The sequence below is a fragment of the Mus caroli genome, unplaced genomic scaffold (assembly GCF_978045245.1).
Source record: "Mus caroli unplaced genomic scaffold, Mus_caroli_1 scaffold_16, whole genome shotgun sequence".
Taxonomy (NCBI): domain Eukaryota; kingdom Metazoa; phylum Chordata; class Mammalia; order Rodentia; family Muridae; genus Mus; species Mus caroli.
In genome coordinates this window covers 81,297,981-81,323,967 of record NW_028227271.1, presented here as the reverse complement: position 1 = coordinate 81,323,967, position 25,987 = coordinate 81,297,981, and the positions used below count along the sequence as shown (strand labels likewise).

At 35.7% G+C, this 25,987-nt stretch overlaps 1 protein-coding gene and 1 non-coding gene across 4 annotated transcripts in view; both read left to right on the top strand.

The window, feature by feature from the left end:
- Positions 1-25,987, top strand: part of Cdh18 (cadherin 18) — a 917,427-nt gene that overhangs the window by 589,300 nt on the left and 302,140 nt on the right. The window lies entirely within an intron of this gene.
- On the top strand, positions 11,353-11,484 carry LOC115029480 (small nucleolar RNA SNORA17). The gene has a single exon (XR_003835054.1). It is a non-coding gene; the product is annotated as a small nucleolar RNA SNORA17 (small nucleolar RNA).

Below are 25,987 nucleotides of genomic sequence, written 5' to 3'. Positions count from 1 at the left end.
CACTCATGACTTACTTTCTCAAGTCTACTGAATGCAGAACAGCTACTGTCTCATATGTGCCTTTCCATAACTCTTGTAGCTTCTTATAATGGCTAAGGGTTACTTATTTTTCCCTCTGCTTTCTTACAGATGGGTAGAACAAATGGAGTTGAATTTACAAGATAACATTTTAACTGTCATGACTGGAAGTTATTTGAACATTTCCACCTGGGTTTTGGTGTTGCAAAATTAGTGATATTGTCACCTCCTTTTATTAAAAGAAGTTTCCTGATTAATCTACTGAGCAATTAACTGATTCCTACTACAATTTGTTGTTAAATTACAGTTCCAACTTGATCATTCACTTAAATCATACCTACATCCCTGTAAAAGAGAATACACTCATATGTGAAACATCTAAGATTTCTGATTCAGTATCATAAGTAAAGAAAAATAATCAAGATTTAAAAGGAAATCCCATTGAAACATCCACACAACCAAAGTCAAGGGTGAGGTAGGCACAGGGTAAATATCTCTCACCACAACACTGGAGAGAATAAGTTATCAGTTCATGCCCGTATTTAAGCACTCCTGAACATGTAACATTGATGTGGCACAATGCAAGGAAATTCATATCATATTTTCTGTATGTATAAATCATAAAGAATTTTAGAAATGATGCTTTTATTACCTGTTTCTTATGTAGCTAGATCTTCAGTAGAAAAAAAATGATTTAACTGATTTGTATCTTAGATCCTTGAAGCAGGAATTTTCTTAGAATGGGTTATACCTTTCAAAGTCCAGTTATTCGGGACTCAAGGACTGAGGGTATTATACATAAAGTTTTTGTCTCTAAAGAACACCTATAGTCATTTGCTCTAAGGTAATTGTCTTCCACCAGTGGATATTAAAGCCATGGTCTTGTGTAAATCTACAAAGGCCATTCAAATTTTACAAGAGTAAGAAATTAATGAAATTTGAGAGGAACATCAGATGGTAAGAAGGGTTTGTGGGAGAGAGGCTGATGTTATTTCTATAGGAATAGTTAGTTACCTGAGTATCAAATGCTCAGCCAATGGAGGACATTCATTTCTTTATTTTTTCAATATTCTAAACAAGGAGCTAACAGTGCACTACTTATATACTTCCTGTCCATCTCTGACTATGCATATGCTAACTATTGACCTTGCCTGTCAGATGCCTGTTAGCCACTTGATCAGCCACTGTACCCCTCCCATCTTGTAGGTGTCACTAGTGCCGTTAATGATAATGAACTGTCTTTTCACAACAATGAAGAAGCTGCATTTGTTCTTAGTAAACACCTTTTCTATGAGGTGTTAAGGCATCTCTTCCCTAAAATAGATGGAAGCGTATTCCTCACAGTCTAATTGTATATTTTTCTTGCCCTATTAGAAGCAAGAAAAATATACAAGGACAATCCTGCCTTATATATGTTCCTTTAAGGCAGTGGTTCTCAAACATCCTTATGCTGAGACCCTTTAATAGAGTTACTCATAGTGTGGTCACTTCCAACCACAACATTATTTTGATGATAATGCATAACTGTAACTCTGATACTTTTACAGATTATAATGGAAGTGTCTGATACTCAGGATACATGATACATGACTCCAAAGTGAAAACCACTGCTTTAAGTCTTCCAAGGGGAGGGGCAGTTGGCCTGATGTTGCTGTTCCAGTACCTCATGCTTCCTCTTATTTGGTCTTTTAGATTATTGCAACCCCTACTAAAAGCCTCCTACTCATCTTTTTCTGTGTATCTGAATTTACCATTTCAATTTTTGATCTTCTCTTTGAGTCTAGTCTAATTTTCATTACAAAGTGTCTAAGAAATTTGCATTTTTTCAGCATGGACTGTTTTTTTGTTTTGTTTTGTTTTGTTTTGTTTTGTTTTGTTTTGTTTTGTTTTGTTTTGTTTTGTTTTGATTTCCCCCCAAACAGCTTCGGTCACCTCTATACCCAAGACTTAAAAAGCTAAAGCTGACAAGATTCACAAAAATTTCAATACTTCTATGTTTGAAACCATTGTATCACTTAGAATATTTCTTCAAAAATAAATTGGCTTCTATTTGAATTTGTTGTTTATATTTGAGCTTTTAATTTAATTACAATATTCCCTCTTCCTTTTCCTCCCTACAAACTTCTCCATAAACCCTTCCTGCTCTTCTCCAAATTCATGACCTCTCTTTTCATTATTATTATGTATATATGTACTTGTAAATATATGAATATTCCTAAGTACAACCTGCTGCATCTGGGCATTGTTAGCTGTAAATATTTTTTTCAGGGCTGACCATTTGTCCTGGACAACCAATTGGTATACACTTCCCCTTTGAGGGCCACTTCCTCCACCCCAAGCTTTATTCAGTTATTTGTAGTTCTCTGGGTAGGGTTGAAGTCTTATGACTTTTTCCCATCCAGTTTGGCATGATCACTGGTTTTGTTCTTGTTCCATTCACTTTTGGACAGCCATGAAGGTGAGATATTATGGGGCTAGCTTCTAACTAGGAGACAAGTCTTAGAGCAACTCCTTGATCTGCTTCCTCTTGCCATCTTTCTGTTCCCTCCTCTACAAAGTCCGATGAGCCTTATGTGCAGAAATACTTTGTAGATATGTACTCTCAGACTGGATTCCATGACTCTGAATATTGATGGTTGTTTTTGTTATAATGTCCAACTGTTGCATGTAGGAATTATCATAATGAGTGATAAAGATTCCATTTAACATAAAGACAGACTCTGAATGAGTCTGTGCGAAGTCTGTTTATGATGTTGGGTGATAGGGGGTGATGAGAAAGGTCTACGGTCTATATGTAGATGAAGGTAGAACAAGTGCTGGCAGAAACAGATAAAATTTATTTTTAAAGTTCAATATGGCAATAATGACAACTAGCCTTCTCAAAGAGACTAGTTTCACTCCTTTCTGTGTTCTTATATGTTATCTTTATGTCCCCACCCCTTTTTTTATCTGATGACTCTGGGCTGTTGGGGTATTTTGCATCTCTCTCTCTCTCTCTCTCTCTCTCTCTCTCTCTCTCTATATATATATATATATATATATATATATATATACATATATGCATTGATATTTTACATGATTGATATTTATTCAGAGAAGACATTACTTCCCCTGGAACAGCAGCTACAGATGATTTTGAGATACCATCTGCACTCTTGGAATTAGACCAAGGTCCTCTGAAAGAGTAGCCAGTACTTTGAACTTCTGAGCCATCTAACTAGCTCCTACGATACTTACTTTTATGCTTAAATTTTTTTTTATACAATCCACTTTGTTATATTGACATATTGTAAGACTTTTATTTTTTGAAATTTCAGAGTTCTTTTTCCCCCCTCTTATTGGACTTCAAATAGTTTGCATCTATAAACAACAGTCTAAACAAAAGTCATAGACTCCATAATTTTAATCTCTAGTTAAACATCTGTACATAGTTACTGAGAAACACTCATTATCTAGAGACTCTCATGAAGGCAACACAAATAGCCTTTGAATCTTATTGACCCTTTGATTGAGTCTTCTGCTCTTCAGTGTCAATCCACAAGTCATCTACCTTATCTACATTCTAAATGACTGCAAGAGATGATTATATCACCAAAGATTTAAGATCTCAGAGTATGATGATACGGTTCTATTTCAAGGCTGTAATTTAGATCTGGGTTGGAGGAATACTAGAAGGTATGTGTGACAAACAGCACAATTTTAGTTTATTTGCTAATCAAAGCTTATTTGGAAGTGATGGGAATTCTGATTCCTGTCCTTGTTTAAAGGTGAGTCTTCTGTTCTCTTCTATACTAGCCCAGATCAAAGGCTCAAAAATCATCTTTATAGTACCTATAAATAAACACATTAGAGACAAGATGTTGAGCAGACTTTTATACACACTAGAAAAGGGTAATATTTTTTTCATTTCAGACAAGTATATTCATGAAGAACTCAATGGTTACAGCCAATCTTCAGGGAAGAGCAGCCCTTATTACAGTTGGAGTGTCATCATGGAAAGGAATAATTTTAGAGACCACCATTCCCGTGTTGTTTTTTTATAAATGAAAATAAACTTTACAAGAGAGATAGCTTTTGATAAAATTAACCAGCCTTGTTAATGTATAAGGCTTATATGCAAGAAAAGAAAATGGTGAAATTTTATTCTTTTCAAAAATAACTTTTATCAAAGACTCCATGGAAAAGTTTAACTTAATTAGTTTTACTAAAAATAACTGAATAGTTGAATGAAGATAAAGCATGTTAACTGAAATGAAGGAATTACTTACCTTATTTAAAATTTTGAAAAAGTATAATTGCATTAAGTTAGTTGTATTTTTTATAATTTGTATTTTTCATAAGTTTCTATAGATAAAAATACATACTATTTCTGTGCAGAAATATCAATATTTTATGTAAAATTTAGATTCCATGGTTATAAAAAGGGCAAAGTTGAAAACAAAGCTAAGCATTTCATTTCTTTTCTAAACCTTTTTAAAATTAACTTGTACCTCATTAAAGAGTTCATTAAACACTCATATGTGAAAATATGAAGCCCATTATTGACCTTTCCGTAGTTATGTGTTAAGCATTTGACATCTGTGAGTAGGTGAAATATAATGAGAATTCAAATAAATAAAACTGATACCCAGGAGTAAAAGGAATAAAGTTGGAAGGGTGAGTAATAAATGCTGCTTCAAATGCACAAAGTTACCATTGTCTTTGAACCTATTTAACAGAGAAAAGCTTAAGATATATAAGGGGTTTTCAACTTCATAGGAAGAACAACAATATCAACCAACCAGATCCCCCCAGAGATCCCAGGGACTAAACCAAAAGACTATACATGGTGGGACTCATGGATCCAGCTGCATATGTAGCAGAGAATGGCCTTATCTCGCATCAATGGGAGGAGTTACCCTTGATCCTGTGAAGGCTTCATGCCCCAGTTTAGGGGAAGTCGAGGGTGGTGACTTTAGAGTGGGTGGGTGAGCACCCTCATGGGGGGAGGGGAATGGAATAGGGTGTTTGTGGAGGGGAAACCGGGAAACATTACATTATGTACATTACATTACTTGAAATGTAAATAAAGTATCCAATTTTTTAAAAGGAAAAAATAAAAATTAAAATTAAAAAAATGAAATTAAAGACTTAAAAAATGATTCTTGATATTCTTATGTAAGTAAAGGTCATGATCACCTTTAAACTCTGAGAGCAGATTCATGAGCATATATGTACTTATCTCTGTCCTTACTCTATCATAAGTAATGTTAAAATTACAATAATAGGTCAGCCTCCAGGGAGGGCTCGGACACTGGGACTCAGACAAGATCTCCATCTTGTGTCCCAGGTCTCTCAGAGACCAGTCCACCCAGGAGAGTGCACGCAGAACACAGAAGAAACAGAGCTTCTTGAATAGGGCCACTTTGGAACTTCATCCTCAGCCAGGAGGCAGAGCTGAGACCCAGACTTCTGAGCACCTTCCTTGCCAGAGGAGAGCTTCCCTGAAAAGAGTGCTCTGACCACTGGGACTCAGTGAGTTGGACTCCCAGGAGTGCTGACAGAGGCTAACAGAATCACAGGAGAAACAAGCTCCAGCCAGAGGGAGGTAGAACATCTAACACCAGAGATTACCATATGGCAAAAGTCAAATATAAGAATCTTACTAACAGAAACCAAAACCATTCAGCATCATCAGAACCAAGTACTCCCACCACAGCAAGTCCTGGATACCCCAACACATCCGAAAAGCTAGATTCAGATTTAAAATCATATCTTATGATGCTGGTAGAGGATTTTAAGAAGGGCATTAATAACTCACTTAAAGAAATACAGGAGAACACTGCTAAAAAGGTAGAACTTCTTAAAGAGTAAGCACCAAAAGCATTTAAAGACTTAGAGGAAAACACTGCTAAACAGGTAGAAGTTCTTAAAGAGGAAACACAAAATTCCCTAAAATAATTTAAAGAAAACACAACCAAACAGGTGATGGAATTGAACAAAACCATCAAAGATCTAAAAATAGAAGTAGAAACAATAAGGAAAACCCAAAGAGAGACAACTCTGGAGATAGAAATCCTAGGAAAGAAATCAGGAAACATAGATGAGAGCATCAGCAACACAATACAAGAGATGGAAGAGAGAATCTCAGGTGCAGAAGATTCCATAGAAAACATGGACAAAACAATTGAAGAAAATGCAAAAAAGATCCTAACTCAAAACATCCAGGAAATCTAGGACACAATGAAGGCCAAACATAAGGATAATAAGTATACATGAGAATGAAGATTTTCAACGTAAAGGGCCAGTAAATATCTTCAACAAAATTGTAGAAGAAAACTTCACTAACCTAAAGAAAGAGATGCCCATGAACAAACAAGAAGCCTACAGAACTATAATAGAACCAGAAAAGAAATTCCTCCTGACACATATTAATCAAACAAGAAATGCACTAAATAAAGATAGAATATTAAAAGCAGTAAGGGAAAAAGGTCAAGTAGCATAGAAAGGCAGACTTATTAGCATTACACCAGACTTCTCACCAGAGAGTATGAAAGCCAGAAGATCCTGGACAGATGTTAAACAGACTTGTTATAAGGACACATTCTCCACTGTGTTCATAGAAGCTTTATTTATAATAGCCAGAAGCTGAAAAAAAACAAAACAAAACAAACAAACAAAAAAAAAAAACCAGATGTCCCTCAACAGAGGAATGGACACAGAAAGTGTGGTACATTTACACAATGGAGTACTACTCAGCTATTAAAAACAATTAATTTATGAAATTCTTAGGCAAATGGATGGATCTAGAGGATGTCATCCTGAGTGAGGTAACCCAGTCACAAAAGAACACACATGATATGCACTCACTGACATGTGGATTTTGGCCTAGAAACTTAGAATAACCAAGATACAATTTGCAAAAACATGAAACTTTAGAAAAGGGAAGACCAAAGTGTGGATACTTTGTTCCTTCTTAGAATGGGGAACAAAATACCCATGGAAGGAGTTAAAGAGACAAAGTTTGGGGCAGAGCCTGTAGAAAAGACCATCCAAAGACTGCCACACCTGGTGATCCATCCCATAAACAACCATCAAACCCAGATACTATTGCATATGCCAGCAAGATTTTGCTGACAGTACCCTGATATAGCTATCTCTTGTGAGGCTAATCCAGTATCTGGCAAATACAGAAGTGAATGCTCACAGTCATCTATTAGATGGAACATATGGCCTCCAATGAAGGAAATAGAGAAAGTACCCAGGGAGCTAAAGGGGTGTGCAACCCCATAGGAAGAACAACAATATGAACTAACCAGTAATCCTCCCCCCGATAGCTTGTGTCTCTAGTTGCATATGTAGCAGAGGACGGCCTAGTAGGCCATCAATGGGAGGAGAGTTCCTTGGTCTTGTGAAGATTATATGCCCCAGTACAAGGGAATGCCAGGTCCAGGAAGCTGGAGTGGGTTGGGTTGGGGAGCAGGGCGGAGGGAGGGTATAGGGGATTTTCAGAGAGGAAATTAGGAAAGGGGATAGCATTTGAAATGTAAATGAAGGAAATATCTAATAAAAATATAAAATTAAAAAATAAAAATAAAAAATAAGAATAATAATAGTTATGAATGTTAGATATGGACTTTTTTATTTACTTGTATTATATTGTATATTATACTTGTATTACTTTTATCTTTTTATTTACTTGTATTATACCTAATAAACATTATATATTCAAGTGTTCCTCCCATAAATAAATCACAGTAGAGAATGTCTTGTGGATATTTGCTAATACATTAAATAAATACAAAAATATGATAGAGAATAAGTACATTAAACAATATTTCCTTCCTTTTTATTTGTATTATATATTTATATTGGTTTGATGTGAACATATAAAATATACTATTAAACACGAAAATTCACCTCTTTTACTTTTAGAATTGAAATGTTTCAAACTTTGGCTTCGAGTTTTGATCAACTATGATGTAATATATAAGCCATTAATGATTCAGATTCAATGTAATCATTGGGTTTCAAACTCTTTTCTATCCCAAACTTGATTTCCCCAATCATTGTCTTTTAATTTTGTCGAATCATTATTCATGATAGATTTAACTCAAATGTTCCTCTAGCATCTAAAATTGGTAATTATCTATAGAGTATATTTATAGAAACAACAATTATAAATGTTAAATCCTTAATTTGAAAATTAGGTTTAAATTTCAGAAACAATAGAATTATAAATTTCCAATGGATTTCCTCCTAGTTCTGTATCATCAACTTGCTTTTCACAAGAGAGGCCATGGACATAATTTTCTGTATGAATCATCACTTGCAGCATAAACAGCTAGAGTTAAGAAAAGTTGAAAATTACCACGTAGTCTTACCATATATTCTTCCTCTCCTAAAAGAATATGTATGTCCTCTACAAGACTGCATTTCTCCAAAGACTATAGCACATTTATTGTGTTTGCTAACACTTTTATAGACTTGGTGTAGCCTGAACTATTGACTGAGGCTTGTAAGTTAACATCCAGACTTCAATAACTCTTTATCCATTTGCACACAACTTTGTACAGAGTTTACTAAAAGGTTTAAATAGTAGTAAGATAGATTACTAAGTACTTACTATCTGTGAAAACATAATGTTCATAAACATTCAATAGACTTACTATTCTTTAGTTTGGTGATTTTTATTATTAAAATAAAACTTTACACATGATACAAACATCAATTACAAAAACCAAACCCAATGTATAAACAACTCAATGAAATTGTATGCAATTTAAAGAGGCATTTGAAGTTATACATTGACTTTTATACTTTTACTACCCAATATTTTATGTATCTACCAAAAAAAGATACATAAAAATTTCATGATGGAAGTAGAATTAGAAACCATATTAGCTTTTTAGTCTCTACCAAAGCTCATGTCAATTGCCTTTTTTCAGTCCTCCCTCATCTCGTCATGTATCTCCTTTTCTACTTTTCTTCCTGTTATTATATACCCATCCGTACTTTTGCTACAAAGTACATATATTTATGAATAAGTTCTACACATTAGAGAGAACATGCATGCTTTATTCTGATATTGTATGACCTTAAAAAGACACATTTTTAAGACCACCAAATGTCATACTAGTTTTAAAATCTGTTTTAGATCTGCTGAATACTAGATATTATTCATATATATATTCATATACATGTAGATATGTTTATGCATACATATATACATACATTTTATTTTCTACTTATTTACAATTTCAGTAATTTCAATTCATTGGTAAGGTGAATAAAGAAAAAATTAATAATACTGATTTCATGAAACAATAAGCTAGAGGCAGAATAACACATATACTACTCACAAATATTTGATATTTTAATATGCATTTCCTAGATGTAAGACTGTTTTTGTGTCAAAGCATAGTTGTAAAGATTAGGAGTCAACCTGATTAAATGCTTATCTACCTGCATAGTAACAAACTAACATAAGCTAAGCATAATTATAGTGGTATAAAACTAAAATTATAAATGTTGTATTAAATAAGAACATGGAAAAATGGTTGAGGTGCCAGAGATTATGAAAAAAAAATTGCATTTGTTTCAACTAAACCAAACTTTTATTAAAAAAAAAAAAGCCAGGTAACATGAAGTTAAACAATGATTTTCTCATGATATCAAGGTTTACGTCTTTTGTAATTATTTGGAAATAATTATTATTATTTATTTATCTATTCTGTGTTTGAACATTTCTTCTGCATTTATTTATGTGTATAATGTGCCTGCCTGGTGCCTAAAAAGGCTAGGGGTGGGAACAATCCCTCTGAACTGGGGTTGCAGTTCACCAGTTGGTTGCTGGGAATCACCTCATTTCAGCAAGTGCTTTTGGATACCAAGCCATTTCTCAAGTCCATGTTAAAAATTTTACCATTTTTATACTCACTAAAGGTCAACATATATCTTCTAAATATGGTCACTGGGGGGGTTAGTAGGTACTAGATAAAGGTTCATAGGTTCATACCCTAGGAATTTACTTGGGCTGACTTTTGAGTAAAACATAAAACCACATTGTTTTAAAGGTGGAAAGCGTAGAGATTACTCAGTCTCCAGACATGGTAGGTAAGACTGCTGGAAAGCATTGTATTAGCTCCTTCCAGTGAAATCCAGCCTGAGGTTCAGATCCTTTTTCTCCTTATCTGTCCTGTACTTGTTATGCCATAGAGTGTCTCTTTCTTTCTCAGCACTGAATAATGAATGTATACTGTTGTCAAGTCCCTTCTTTTATTTGTTCCCTTCCTATGTACAAATCTGAGAAACTGTCATTCAGTACAAACATTAAGTTGAGCAGTTTCTAGCAGCCTGCTGGGTATTCCTAGGTGCTGGGTTTTGTAAGGACACATTTCTTTCTTGACAGGATAATAATTTGATTATCCTGATTATGTGTTCTGCAGGCACAATCTCCATTCCAGGCTGATTGCTCTCAGTTTTATTATAGAAACGCCTCAAGGCATGGTTAGTTTTGTAGAGAGAATATGTTTTACCTCTTTAAGAGATTTTGTTTCCATGTTCAAATGCAGCACTGAAGTCTTCTAATCCACAAGTATATGCTTTAAATAATGAGATTTTATTTTATGGAGGTTTTGTTTTTGTTTTGTTTTGTTTTTGAAGTTTTAACACAGTGCAGATTTACCAAAGAAGTCACTGACTTAGGAACAATATAGAAAACAGAAATATAGAGTTTGAAATCACAACTTCAGAAAATACTGTCCTTATCTCTTTCATATTAAATGTATTCTTTGAGAATGAATCTGAATTATACATGCAATGGTCCAATATTAAAGTGACTCAATGAACTTCCTAATTGTACTCTGGGTAAAAAACAGTTCATTTCAGGATACAGTATCACTCCATGGTGTCAAGAGAATGATGATCATCACATTCCTCAAGCAAACACAAAGTTGGGGCCATATTTCGCAGCTCTTCAATTTCTTGTAGTTGAGAGCAAGCAGAAATCAACAAAATCATTGCATCCCATGAAACAGTTAAAGAGAAATCTTAATGGTAAAGATTACAGACACGTACACATACCCAATATCATCCAAAGAGACACATAGAACAATAGACTGGGGATGAAGGAGCCCACTTGGAATAAGCAGTAATGTTTTTCTCTGCCCTGGGAAAAATGAGACAATATGTACCAGAAATGCATTTATTCTATCCCTCTACATGTTAATATGCAAAGGTAAAATAAGAAAGTTACTATTGTAGTTTTAAGACAGCCTCTACCTATATTTGACTAAATCCAATATCGAAATAGAATTTGGTTTCTTTGTGTTAGCAAAAGCGGTATTAACTTTTCCTGGCTCTTGAGGCACTGCGGGTGTGGCTGCTAAGTCACATGTTTATCATGAGGTAGCAGAGTGGAGAGACAGTATGACTATGCTCAGTGTTCTGTTCTAGGAACATCTGAATGATCAATAACCTAACACTACTGAAAAAATGTGAGCTTGGTAAATGTGAATCTGGATCAATAGGTCTTGGACAGGAAGCCACCCTAAGATGACCACCACTTTAGTTCAGGTAGGTCTGGATAAGCTTTCCACAGGACAGGTAGCAAGCCTGCCTGGAACCACAGGATGTAGGCATCAGTAAGCCAAGACCAATGGCTTCTTGGGTGGGCTAGTAGAAGAGTGAGCTTGAAACAATCACCAGACAAGCACCAAGGGACATGGACAGTGACTGGCCTGTGTGTGTGTGTGTGTGTGTGTTTGTGTGTGGTTCATACCATGCTTAGGATAACCCCAGCCTGGTGACACCAAAATGCATGAGCTGGGACTCCTGAGAGGAACCCCGACACTCAGAAAGCCCCAGTCCCACTAAGTGGTGCAAGTAAGTGGTGGAGAAATTGAAATGAAAGAGAAACAAAAGGATGTGGGTACAACAAAAAGAGGCAAAACTAGAGGTTTTGGGGTAGTGAGGAAAAGCCTTTTATTAGTAGTTGGTAATACCCGCTGTGACAATGGTGGAATCCTTATCTGTGCTGACAGTGGGAACATATTGGTCCAGGTAGACTCCCTATCCACTGGGGACGTTTTGATGTTGGAGGGCTATTCAGAACATACCCTACCACTCACCTGGACATCATGAAAGTACTTGCCTTACATACATGAGAGCCCAGTAGCTGACCCTGCCCATAGCCAGTGACAGTAGTGTTTGGGAGAGCACATTGTTGGAACTGTGGGTTAGTTAGTCCAAACAATTCAGCATTGGAGAGTTGCCCCTACCACTCAACTCCCTGTGATGGCATGGACAAGGGAGATAAATATCACCCCTCACTACCAACAGCAGGCAGGAGACCTCACCCTGGAGTCATGCGAGCAGGGGAGAAGGTCCTTGTCCTTTACCAGTTGGAGGTTCCCCTCCTTACCTGTTAAGCAAAATAGAGCTTGTCATAGATGTGGGGATTGAACTGGACTGAAAGGGATGCGTGTAGGAGAGCCAGTCCCGTGTTCTCTCTGCTGTTTGGTGGCATTGGAAGGAACAAGTTTCCATCTCTTCCTTTTGTCTTCTCACCAGAAGCTAGCGGTAGAGTTGGCTTAGATTCGGTCATGAGAGCAGGAGAGCTGTCCCTGTCCCTCATATGCTATAGCACTTGGGAAAGCAGGCCCAGCACCTCACTGAGACAGTACAGTAGAAATGACCCCGATGGTAGTAGTGTTGGTGAGCAGGCAGGAGAGTATGAGCATGGGAAAGTTGCAACTGTCTCTTGCCTGCTATGCAGCAGTGTCCCCAACCCTTGCCCCTTGCCAGTTTAAGCAAGTAGGAGAGATGGCTCTGGGGTCATGAAAGCAAGAGAGATAGTCCTGACCCCCACAGGCTGCAGCACTTAGGAGCAGGCCTTGAACCTTTCCTGGACAGCATAGTAGAGCTCTTGTCTGCTTAGCCATGGCACAGATGAGGTAGAGACACCCACTTTCCCTCCCTTGTCCTTCACCATCTGTGGCCCACGGGAAAGATGGCCCCCAGAATTGTGAGTGAGAGAACTGGCATGTCCTTCACTGACTGTAGAACCGAGGAGAGCATGGCTTGTGCCTTGTCTGGGCAGCAGGGTAGAGGTGGCCCTGGTATAGGGGGCTTGCTGGAGAGACAGGCCTGAGGGTGTGAGAGCTGCAGAGCTGACAGTCTCTGATTCCTCTCAGGCCCAGATCTAGTGCTTTCAATTTGTCCACTCATCATCTAATCCATTGATAACTGCTGGAATGAATGAAGGGTCTGATCCTTCAGATCCCAAGCTGCAGGATCTCCAAGGCACAGAACAACAGTAGGATATCTGGGAGTCCTAGGGAGGATCCAGTATGATAGAGTAGCAGAAGCCAGAGGCCTCCTTCCAGACCAATGGCGTCATTGTGATGAATATTAACAAGCAAAGAAGGATGGATAAAAGGGAATACTATGGGATACACTGTGACACATAAGTCCATAAGATTTTTTTCTTTGATATTGGGCAGATTGCAAATGCAGAGGGCAAGTATGAAGGGAGGGGGAGATGAGTGGGCTTGCTGTGCATGATATGAAGTTCACAAAGAACCAATGAAAAAATTGAATAAAACTATACTTCTTAATATCTGAATATAATAAAAATGGGCACACCCACGTGCACCCACTTTCTGATGTATACAGATCTTGTGGTAGCTACTTTGTGTATGTTATTTTATCCTCTTTCAAAAGACAGATTTAAAGGTTATTGTAGTGTTCTTGGTAAGGGTAGGTTTATTCATATGCATAGGAAGATACTTTAATCTGTGAAACAGTCTTAAGTAATGTCTAAGAGTGATATCTGGAAAGAGCCAGGATAGAAAAGAAAATCTGTGTGTTGTACATATGGTCCTTACAGGAAGTTGTTGCTTCATCTAGCAATAGATATGCTTGGTAGTACAGGGACTACCATTCATTTGTCCATCCTGAATCCTTAAGAAAGGACTGATTTCCTGAAACTAACATCCTTCCTTATCCATTGGTTGGCTCCTCTATTGCATTTCTGAATATGTGTTGTGCTCAGTATGCCTAAACTATTTCCACTGGATTACAAGCATGAGAATCAGAGGATCATAAGGTACACATTAGAATGATCACAATGGCAGTGCTTTTCAATCTTTTTAAGGCTGCGACCCTTTGATACACTTTGTCCTGTTGCAAATACACCCAATCATAAAATTTATTTTCTTGCTACTTTACAACTGCAATTTGCTACTGTTATGAATACTGATGTAAATATCTAGTATGGAGGATATCTCTTATCAGTTATGGAGGGTCTCCACAGGGTAAGAACCACCAACCAAAGAAACTGAATCTAGGAAGAAATGGGTTAGTTTGATGAACTGTAGAGGACATTGATATGCAATTGCAAACAAAGTAGGTGTTTTGTTTATGTAGACGTTTGCTAAGTCTGTGTAGGAGAGTGCATAGTAATTATTTTCAGGATGATGATGTAATGATTTTCGTTTATTATTTTAGTTTTATGCCTGCATGTTTTGGGGAACTGATGTAATGGAAATTTGTTTTTCTCCAAGAATAATTAGTCAATCTCCGAGATATTTTTAAATTTGTAAAATAACTTTATATAAGTAATATATTTTGATAAATCCTTTAAATTTTCATGCAGTATTTACCCCAAATCTTCCCAGACAAGACAAGATCTAGAATGCAGTAAGAAATCTTATCAGTTGGGAAAGAGGCAGGAGTATGTTATCCTTTAGATTCCATGTCATAACTTGCTGTAGGAAATTGACTAAAGTGTCAGTCATGAATTCCCTTCAATTTTGTAAGTCTGAAGTTCAAGTAGTGTTAGTTACTGCCAGGATAAGCACCTATATTGTACCTTTTTGAATATCTTCATGATTTCTGTATATTTTACAGTTTCTAGACATCACAGCTAGAAAGAACTATTGATTGCTGTTCTCCCTTGGCAACTTGCATAGCTCTATCTGATACTTTGGTATCTTGTCCTAAGAAAGAAGGATAAAATATTATACCTTCAGCAAAAGGATGTATACCTTCAAACAAAGATAGCAATAGTCCACATTTTGGAGTATCTTTCAGCTCATCTGATCAGCAATTCAGAAACAGATTTTCTATGCTTTATTTTTATTCTGCCATCACACAATGCATCCTTTTTTTCCAAAACAGCATGAAAATATCCTTTAATTCAGGCACTTGGCATGGTGGGAGAGACAGTAGAATTCTGTGAATCCATGGCCAGATTTGTATGTATAGAGAGTTTCAGGCAAGGTGGGGCCACATAATCAGACTCTGAGTAAATGATACATTGCCATTTCAGACAGATATTATAGGACACTAATCCATAAATGCTAGTATGTAATTACAAAGAGGTTTATTGCCTAATATATTCATACTCAACAATATGGGAAGATAGTTACTCTGTGCAGGTTGGCCTGGGAGTTTTCACCTAAAAAGAGCTCCAGTTTAAGCTGCTAGGTTATAGTGCATGATATTAAGTAATATAGTTCAAAAGCATACACACCAACTTAAACTGTGCTTTATCACCTTTTCTTCTGAAAATATGATTTTATTTAAAATCCTTATTGAAATAAAAAGGAGGCCTCAAAAATTGTGCAGAAAAGACTTTTTCTATGAATAAACACTTAAACTTTAAATAAATGTATTTTCTCTGTATAAAGAACATAATGGTTTTTATTCTGCCATCGCACAATGCATCCTTTTTTTCCAAAACAGCATGAAAATATCAAAAATGTATTATCACTCCGAAAGAGATGTTTTTCTTTTATTGTAAGCATAACTCTCCAAATACAAAATGTTCTCAATCTACATAAGGGATGATAAGATCCTATTTGTTTCAGTTGTATTAAATCAACATGCAGTTTGAGCTGTTTTAACTAACCAGGATTGTAATTATTAAGCTATTACTATTGAGAAACATATTGTGTTTTGAAGATCAAGCACAGCTGGAAGACGCACGCCACCTCAAGCGCCAGATGCTCCTTTCCATCATTTGTTTACATTTATTCAAACATAAACATGAATGAGCAGAGGAATGAGGAGGTGCCAAGCAGGCTTTTAGTGGGAATTTGTGAACTTTTTCTTCTATTAATTATTTTTTTAGTTACTGTTTTCATTCCTCTTTTATTTTTGAGATTAAACTCTATTTGAAACATTTTTTTCTTCCCATTCCCCCTCCAAACCGTCACATATATGTCTCCTTGCTCTCTTTCAAATTTATTCTCCCTTTTCACTAGCTATTGGTATTCTCTTATATGTATTTAAACATATATTCAAAATATAATTTACTCAGTCTGTATAATGTTATTCCTACCTATGTTTTCAGGGATTACCATTTGGTATTGGGATATAATTAGTGTGTTCTGCCCTGAGTATAACTATTTCTTTTTACTCTGAGAATTGTTTCCATGCCTGTAGTTTTGTGTGTTGGGTTAGGGACTCAGGATTTATCCTCTGTCCACATTGGCATAACTCTTGTTGTTGACCTTGCCAGATCCTGCTTGGATATTCATGTGGTGAGGATTTACGAATATAATTCCTGAAATTATTAATTCATACAATTTCATAGCCAACAATCCCTAACCCTGTAGCCTCATACTTCTGCTTCCATGTTTCCTGAGCTTTGAGTGCAAGCGTTGGGTTTGGGCTGTCTCCACAACTATTTATTTTAATTGGTCATGGTCTTCTATAATGTTCATTCTCCATCTGTTGCATAGAAAAGATTCCTTGATGAGGAATAAGGACTACACTTATCTGTGGTTAAGGACAAATATTTAGATTGTAATTAGGAATTGTGCTGGTTTAATAGAGTTGTAATCCAATTTTTAAAAATAATTCATGGCTTCCCTAGCTATATGTAGTTGTAAAGATTTCCAGTACCAGTCATGATTTCACTGTTACTGTTGACTTGTAAAAATAACAAAAATATGTAAAAATAGCATGAAGGTTTTAAATTAAACTGTATAAACAAAAAAGTTAAACTTCTATCTAATGTAGTTGTATTAGTTACTTTTCTGTTAGTATGAAAAATCACATGATGAAGGAAATTTATTTAAGGGAAGACTTAATTGGGCTTACACTTAAAGATAAGAGTGTGTTATGACAGTACTGAGGCTTTTCAAAAAGTGGCGGGCTTGGTGGCAAGTTAAGAAAGCTAAGTGCATGCATTTTAAATGATAAGTAGTGAACAGAGAACAAACTGGACATAGGTGAGGTTGTATAATCAAGCCCACTAACAGTAACACATCTCTCAAACAAGCCACATCTCTTAAATCTCCCTGCACAGTGTATGGAAATGGAAGAATTAGAAGACAGTAGGAGTGGGAAGAGTGATGGAGAGTTAGAGATCACAAGAAGAGTTTTCAAAACCATACCAACTTTTATAAAGCAATCAGTGAAAGTTTTAAATATATATATATATTATTTACTTTACATCCCAATATCAGCTCCCTTTCTCCTTCCAGTCCCCTCTAATGAAGAACCTCCACACATTCTTCCCTCTAGTTATCACCCCACACTCACCCTTTACCCACTCCTTCAGCACATCCCCCAGTCACTAAAGGACTAGACACATCCTCTCCCACCATGGCCAGACAAGGCACTGCATTTAGAGGAATGGGATCCACAGTCAGGCAACAGATTTATGGAAGCCCTCCCCCGACCCCCTGTTCCTGTTGTTGGGGACCCGGCAGTTGATCTGCTACATTCCCTGTCACAACAAGTGAATTGTAAAAGGCATCACATATAAATTATGGTGACAAAATAATTACATACCTAAATATAAACCAATATAATTAAAATAAGAGAAGTAGGAGTCAATATAAAAGTATCCATTTAGTTTATTTTCTCTATCCTCTGTTGACATAGTTATTGATTTTTTTTCATTTTCTGTAAAACTGTGTGTCTTTTATAAGTAGATGATAGATCTAAGAAAAAGGTTGTTTTTATTTTTTAATTCAATAGATGCTCAATGTTATTGTTGTAATTCATCGTTTTTCTCACATAGTAGACAAAAGTTATAAGATCAAATAACAGAACCATAAAAACAATAAATATTTTCATGTTAGCTTTGGTTTCTACTTTCAATTGAGGGGTAGTAATTTTGTAAATATATAGAAGTCTCTGAAATATTCCCAATCAAGAATCAACTTAAAAGCCTTTATTTTTATAAGACAACAGAGCAGCAATTAGGTTTAAAATGCTGCAAATTCCCTAGGATAGCATATCTGCACTGTATCTAATAATACTCTGGAGGATAGTATATAGTTTTGTTAAGATTTTGATTTTATAGTGCAATTTTTTTTTCTTCAGGACTTAAGAATTTATAACTCAGTGGCCAAAACAAGTAAATTGTAGTGTCCACAGGATGGTAACACAACTAACAGTCCATTCCTTATATTCAGTCTTTTCAATGATTCTACTAAACAGCATTTCTGCTACTTTATTTCCTAATTGCAGAAACTATAAAGCTACTAAAACAGAATAATACAAAGGCTGGAGATATGCACACCAAATTGCAAAGATAATCTCATCAGTAAAGCAAAAATTTGTGACTTTCAGTGTTCCTTCTAAAAATGAGATATTTAATGGTTATTGTATTACTAGTCCCACAAAATTTAGGAACTCCTTAAAAACGTTTGGTTATTTTTAAAAAAATAGGTCAGAGCAAATGAACCAAAGAGGTGGTGATGTTTAGCTATCTTCTTGTATATTTTTTAACACTAAACCACACAGTCAAGCAAAATTTGTCTGCCATTTAATAATATTCCACTTATGTGGAGATTGTTTTTTATTCTAAATTAGTTTTCAGACACTGTGAATTTTGACCCATTTATAATGTGGAAGGTTATTCTCACATTTAATTTTTTTTAAAAGTATGCATGACTGACTTTTCCCTAAGCTAGTAAAAAATTTTTAAAAAAATGGTAATTTGAGAAAAATATCACACCTCCTGACCAAACAATTCATATTTGATTATTATTACACATTCAATTTTTTTAAAAAAAATTATGGTATGATACTCCACATTATAGAAATGTATATGTACTTTTTAAACTATGTGTAAATATAAAAAGCAGTATGTGGGCTCCAGAGACAGATCAACTTGAGTTCTCATACTGCTGCTGCAGAAAACCCAAACTTTAGATCACAGCACCCACATAACTCAACTCACAACACCCTGAACTCACTTCAATGGTCTAATAGCCTCTTCTGAGAGAACCTACAGGCATCCGTTCACAAATCCGCATATACATAAATATATAAATAAAAGATTAAAATGAAAATTGAAAATCCTAGTAATTGATGAGAATATGTAGCTTGCCGATAGGATCAGCAGGCTTTTACCACATAAACGTTAAGTGCCAGAGGCAATCTAAATTACCCATCTGCAAGCCTGGTGAGACAGTGCAGGTGTTCTGCCCAGTGCTGGGGAGCCAGCTATCTTAGTCTGACTTGTAAACCCTGAGTCCTTGTGATACAAAATGACCAATGCTTAAAAAAAAAAAAAAAGAGTCACAACAGGGCACTAACTCCTGAGGAATTCTGAGGCTCGTTCTCTTGTCTCATACAGTCACATATATGTAAAGGCACACATACATGTACACTATCTTCTGTACCCACACTCATGAGCGAATGCAAAGAAGAAAGGAAACAACTATAAAATAGGAAAGAAAAATAATGAGCTCAGTTCTGAGGGGTTTTAAAAGTTTATTTTTTTTATTAAAAATATTTTTTTTCTATCATACAACACAGCTAGTCACATTTTCGCCTCCTTCACACTTTCCAACGCCCTCTCACCTACCCTGTCCTCCAATTTCATTTCCCTTCCCTCCTATCTTCCTATTGGGTTGCCTTGTCTCCTGCTCTACTAGGAAAGATTTTTCTTTGTATTATTATATCCTGTTCTGTCATGGTTGGTTGTTGTCTCTTGGAAGCCTGCTCTCTTTTCTGGAGAATTTTTAATATTGCTCACTAGAATTCACACTATGGAAACAGGAAGAGCCCTTTGTCATGTTAGTTTCATTTAGTTCCCATCATTATAAGTCCAACCTATACTGGAATATGTTCGTTTATCAACCAGGGCTTTGAAACCACTCAGTGTTAAAAAATCATAGACCAAAGACCAAAAACAAACAAAGAAAAGCGTTATTAATCCAAGATTGGTTTTTGTCTTGATCTTGAATTAAGTAATTTTCTCTAATATAAAAGAACATAGAAAAAAAACCAGGATTTTATCTGTAAAGTGGAGTTTTATTATCTGATAATTTAAATGTGATTGCCACTCAACTTTAAGTCAAAGGCAGGGTATCTTAACTGAGTTAAATCATGGTTTAATTTACTTTGATTCTACAGTTTTAAATGTTACAAATCCAACCTAACTTTTAGCAACATAAGTACTGCCAGAGCCAGGTACTAATTTACTTACTTTCCATTTCTTTTTGTCTTCTTTCAACAAATGTTTACTTATGGTCTACAATAATGAAATAAACAAAAGCAGTCAGTGTGGAAGTGGAAAATGCATTAAGTGTGAAGAAAAACTAATAGAACTCTAATATCAAGATGTGATGGCTAATATTGTCTATTCACAAGATCAAGAATTTTAAAAAGATAAGATTCTGGACATTCTTATTAGAGATTATACAGATTAGGTCAATGGAGTTAGTAACATTCACTTTAATTGGGAATGGAGTTGTTTATGCTTTCTGGTTCTACACTAAATTAAACAGACAACGTGATCGCAGCATGGCCATGGGTCCCTATCTGCTGCGAAACTGAGTCTCCAATGTGGTCAGCTGCCTGAGTCTCCTCTTAATTCCCCCAAAAGAGGATTATATGTCCAAAGTGTGATTCAATACAAACCCTTATAGACTTAGATTTTGTCAACTATTTTGACTAAACAATGCAACAAATAACAGGTTCTTAGTCGACTATTTTAGCAAGAATTAGTTCAGGTTTATAATAATTTTAAAAAGGCCATAACAAGAATTTTCAAGTGAAGGATTAGGGAATCCTAACAGATCTTAGTTTTTGATTGTTAGCTTTGAGATAAAGTCTTTTATATAATACCAGTTAGCGTAGATTTCCCTGTTCAGTCCGAGCTTGCTTCATAATCATAATCATCTTGATTTAGTCCTGCCAAGGCTGTCATTACATACATGTGCTACCATGCAAAGCAGAAGGATGCTATTTTAACCTTCCTGCAAGCAAATGACTTGGCCTGACATAGTATGGAGAAGTTGAAATACTCTGAGTCACAGACAGCAATTTGGTAAAACTCCCAAACATTCTCTGTGATATACACAAATTTGCATTTGGACTGTAAGCAAATGCTATTTATATCAATTGGCAGATGGAGGTGTGAATTTAAGTCTTTAACTCACAACTTGTATACTGGATATAAAAGATTCTGCAAAGTTGTGGAGCAAAGAGTTAACGGGAACTCTAAGGAATGAAATTTATAATCAAAACTCAGAAGCTGATGTCATTATAGAATGAAGAAGCAGATTTAAAGTAACAACTGTAAACATAGTAACAAGTGGATCCAAGATACGGGAGGACTGTAGCTCTGGGGCTAGAAAGTATTTGAAAGTGTATCTTACCAGTAAAGGAAAATATGCCTGTTTCTCCCAGGCCAGTGGAGATCTTTAAGGTTTTTTGATGAAAGGAAAATTGACTAAAATCCTAGATGTGCCATATGAAGAATAATTTACCATATGTAATGAATCAAAATTAAAGAAAAGATGATCTTTTTTTTAGAACCTGTAATTTTCATTGTCAATTATTAAAATTATCATTCAAATACAACCACTTTATATTTAATATGCCTGACAGTACCAGGGTCTTTAAAGAGCCTGTCTGGGAAAGAGTAAGGTTGTATGCTTTTCAGACTGAGTCATTGTCAGAAAGAAGCTTGTTCATCAGACAGGCTGAATTTCAGAATTCTGCTTCAAGATTTTATTCCAGTTTAGTTCTATTAGCTTCACTGAAATTTCACTTTAACTGTATCAGCATAGTCTTATTTCTTCCAGATTTTGATAGTATTGGCCATTATAACTTATCCTTGCTATGAGTGGATATGCAATTTGATATATACAATTAGAATATACTTAGATAATTAGAATATATACAATTAGAAAACCTTGCTCCATCAGGCTTTTGTTTTGAAGGAAGCTCCTCTCCTCTCTCAGTACTGAGCTCAGTGCCCCTGTTGCTTTAGTTAGAAAAGATGTCTTCATATATCCCCAAATAAAAGCAATTCCTAAATAAATGACATTCTTATATAGATATAAATTTATCGTACAGTTGCTTTACATAAGATGTATAAGACCCTAATAATAATTAATATACTAATGTGTGCCTTAAGAAGTTCATGATAATTTTATTTTATGAGCGTATGTATTATCACGTATCTTGCCATTTATACAGATACTAGAAGGAAAAAATGATCAAGGTTTTATGAAAATAATTTTCATAACACATGAAATAGAAAGGGGACCGAGATAAATGTACTGTTTACTATTTCTTTGAAGATTTAAAATATGCATACAATGGATTCTGATTATATTTACCCCACATTGCTATCACTACCTCCTCCAGATTCATGCCATCTGCCTTCTCAACTTATGTATTGTTGTTGTTGTTGTTGTTGTCTTAACTACCCACTGAGTCCAAACTATGCTGCTCCTATGCACATGAATAGGGCTCACTCACTGGGGCAATATCAACTAACTACAAGTCATATCTTAACAAAACTTGACTCTTTTCCTCTTGCTGGTATCAAGTGCTACAGCTCAGTAGGTAGGGTTGTGAGCTTGGTTCCATTTATCATGCTGCAGTGTAAAGTAGCTTGATAGTGTGCAGGTCTTTTGATGTTAACTACTGCTGATGCTGTGTTTATCAAAAGTCAATCATGTGCAGATGTCATTTAGCTCTCTTCTCCCCAGTCTCTATCTCTTATAATCTTTCCTACCATTCCTGTCTTCTTTCATATTCCATAAGCCTAAATCTTGAAGGGGTGGAGTGTAGTGTAAATATTTTATTTAAGGCCAAGCATTGTACAGGCACTCTCTGCACTGCCTGAATAATTTGTGATTTGTGTGGGGGTGGGGTGGGGTGGGGTGTGTTAATTATAGTCCACTGCACAATGGAGTTTTGATGGGGATGAGAAGGCAGTTTGATTGTGTATATATTAGACAAAATATTAATAGGCAGGTCTTCCCCTGTGGTCTCTGAGCCCCTCAGTCATGGCTACTTGGCTAGATTTAAAGTACTATGCATGTGTTTCCTCCTGTGAAACATGCCTTATACCCTATAAGAATGCAGCAGTTAATCGCCCCATAACATATACATTCCTAGTACACCCATGGCCATATCTTGCCAAGCAAATCATGATTTCCATTCACAATGTTTCCAGAACTTTCACCTCCCACAACCTGGTAGCATCTTCTAGTACCATACAAGCTAAAAAGGAGGGGAGAAATTTCTCAGTTAGTACCAACTTGATTTCCTCGTTTTTTTGTTACCAAGATTTTGGTGTCTACAGTCTTACTGTCAAGTCTGGGAGGCAATCAGAAGCCATACAATAGTCTCCATTGTCGAGTGTGGTGGTCTCTAGAATTCCTCTGGCCAACAACTCTGTGGAGGTATCCGTATCAGGCACTTTTATATGACTTTTTAATTGACAACCTCTGGCATCAGCAAGGAACATTATTACTGTCTGTGTAGGGTAACACCTACTGACCTCCGTGTATGATATAAAATAGTTTCTTTGGTTTTTTTTTCAAGTATCAATGGTATTAGTTACTCCTCATTCTAACTCCATCTGTGCCCCATAGCCCCATCCCACTCCTCTCTCTAAGCCCCACTATTTATTATCCCTATTCTGCCAGATGATCTCTGTGATTTCTCCCATCTCTAGGTACCACACCATTTTCCTGGCATTTTTGAATGAGCCATCTATGTGCTACACACAATCTAATGTTCCTATTGTAAGATCTGTATGTGAGGTAGACCATTTGACATTTGTATTTCTGAATGTGTATTACCTTACCCAGTACACTTTTTCCTTTTTCTGTATGTTTGCTTGCAAATTTCACAATTTCATCTTTCTTCTCTGCTAAATAAAATTTCATCATATGTGGACACTGTAATTTCATTTTATGTTTACCTGCTAACAGAGGTAGTGACTTGATCCATGGCTTAGCTATTGTGAAGGGAGAAAGTAATCATGAATTGGCATGTGTCTTCGTGGTGGGAAATAACCTTTGAATATTTCATTGGAGTGGCCATAGGTAATACTGTAGCTCTAAATGAATAGTCTGGGAAACCTCCACACTGATTCCCACAGTAACTGCAACAGTTTATACACCTAGCAGTGGTACATAGGCTGTTTTCTCCATATCCTTACCAGAGTTCCCTGTCATTTGTTTTCTTGATTTTAGCCATTGTCATTGATGGGGGTAGTTTCAATTTACATGCCCCCAACAGCTAAAGATACTAAACGTCTTTTAAAAATATTTCTTATTTTTTGTACTTCTTCTTTTGAGGAATCTGTTTAATCGGTTCCATGTGCTGCTTTCAATTGTCATTAATGCAGGTAGACAATGATAGGATATACTCAAGAAGCAGAGTCAAAAGCATCTCGAGTTCAAGCCCAGGCTGGGTTACACTTTTGTGGCTAAGGAAGTATTTCTTTGACATAGAAAATATTTCAGGCTTTGTTTTTAATCTAAGATTTATGAATTATAAAAGTAGTTCCAGTCAAAGGCCTTATTTACAAGAAGTAGTATTTGAAGTGTTCAAGAGAAATACGAATCTCAGAAAAGTAACAATGTAAATTGACCATTATTATTTAAAAATGGTTAGAAGCCATATGCCCTGATGTAGGCTTTATTATTTACTCATTATTTGTCTGAATAGTGATTCATGCCATGTACTAGAGATGAAACTCCACAATCAATGTTGAACAGCTCAGGCAAGAACAGAGATTAGAAAGGAGAGGACTTCCAGTTCACAAATTCTATTCTTGGGAAATTACATTTTTTTGAGGATTATTACAGTAGCATTAAAAGCAGAAATTCTGGTTTCCAACACAGAGTAGTTTTCTTTGCAAAACAACAGACATAATTATTGAAAAGAATATTTTATAACCCTCAAAATTTATGAAATCTCTTAAGAAATATGCTTGGAAAGAAGTAGGAATAATGGGCAAGTGAGAGAGAAGATCATATACTTATACCACCGGAGGGGACAGCCGGTGGTTTCAACGCATGCAGCCACTTTTGGACTATGACATAGCTACTGAACCATGAGATTATCCCCAAAAGTGCAATGGTTTTGTTTGTTTCTCTCTCATTCCAGCAATATATTCAGCACTTTTCATAACTGTCACAAGATTAAATTTTTGTAATGTGTAGGCAGTTGAAAAGGCACTTATATGTTTTTTTGCAATAATACACTGGATCAACATTGTAAAGAGGGTCACTCTTTCAACATTTATGTAATTTCGCTTTGTGAAGTAACTTAACATAAAGGTGAGAGATGTTAATTTCATTTGTGCATCACACAAAATGGTGAGAAGGCATTAAGATAATAATAACACTTTCTATATATTTGTCTTGTTGGCTTCTAAGAAGCGTTACGATAATCTCTTTTAAGTTCATGAGTTGACAAAATCTGTGTGAAATTAAAAGTATATTACCAAAATAAAATTGGCACTAAGAAAAATTGAAAGAAAGAAGGCAATTATTTCAGCCAAATGTTTCGATAGATGTCAATATTGTGACTTGAATAATTTAGGTTATTCAAATGTGAATTTAGAAAACAATCCTAATAAATTTTGTGAGTTTTCATTAACTTTCCAGTGCCTGTACTACTTAGGAACTAGAAAAATAACCATCTTTCTTATAAACTACAGAGAATATTGACTTGTTTTTAATAAAATAGATAGAAATAT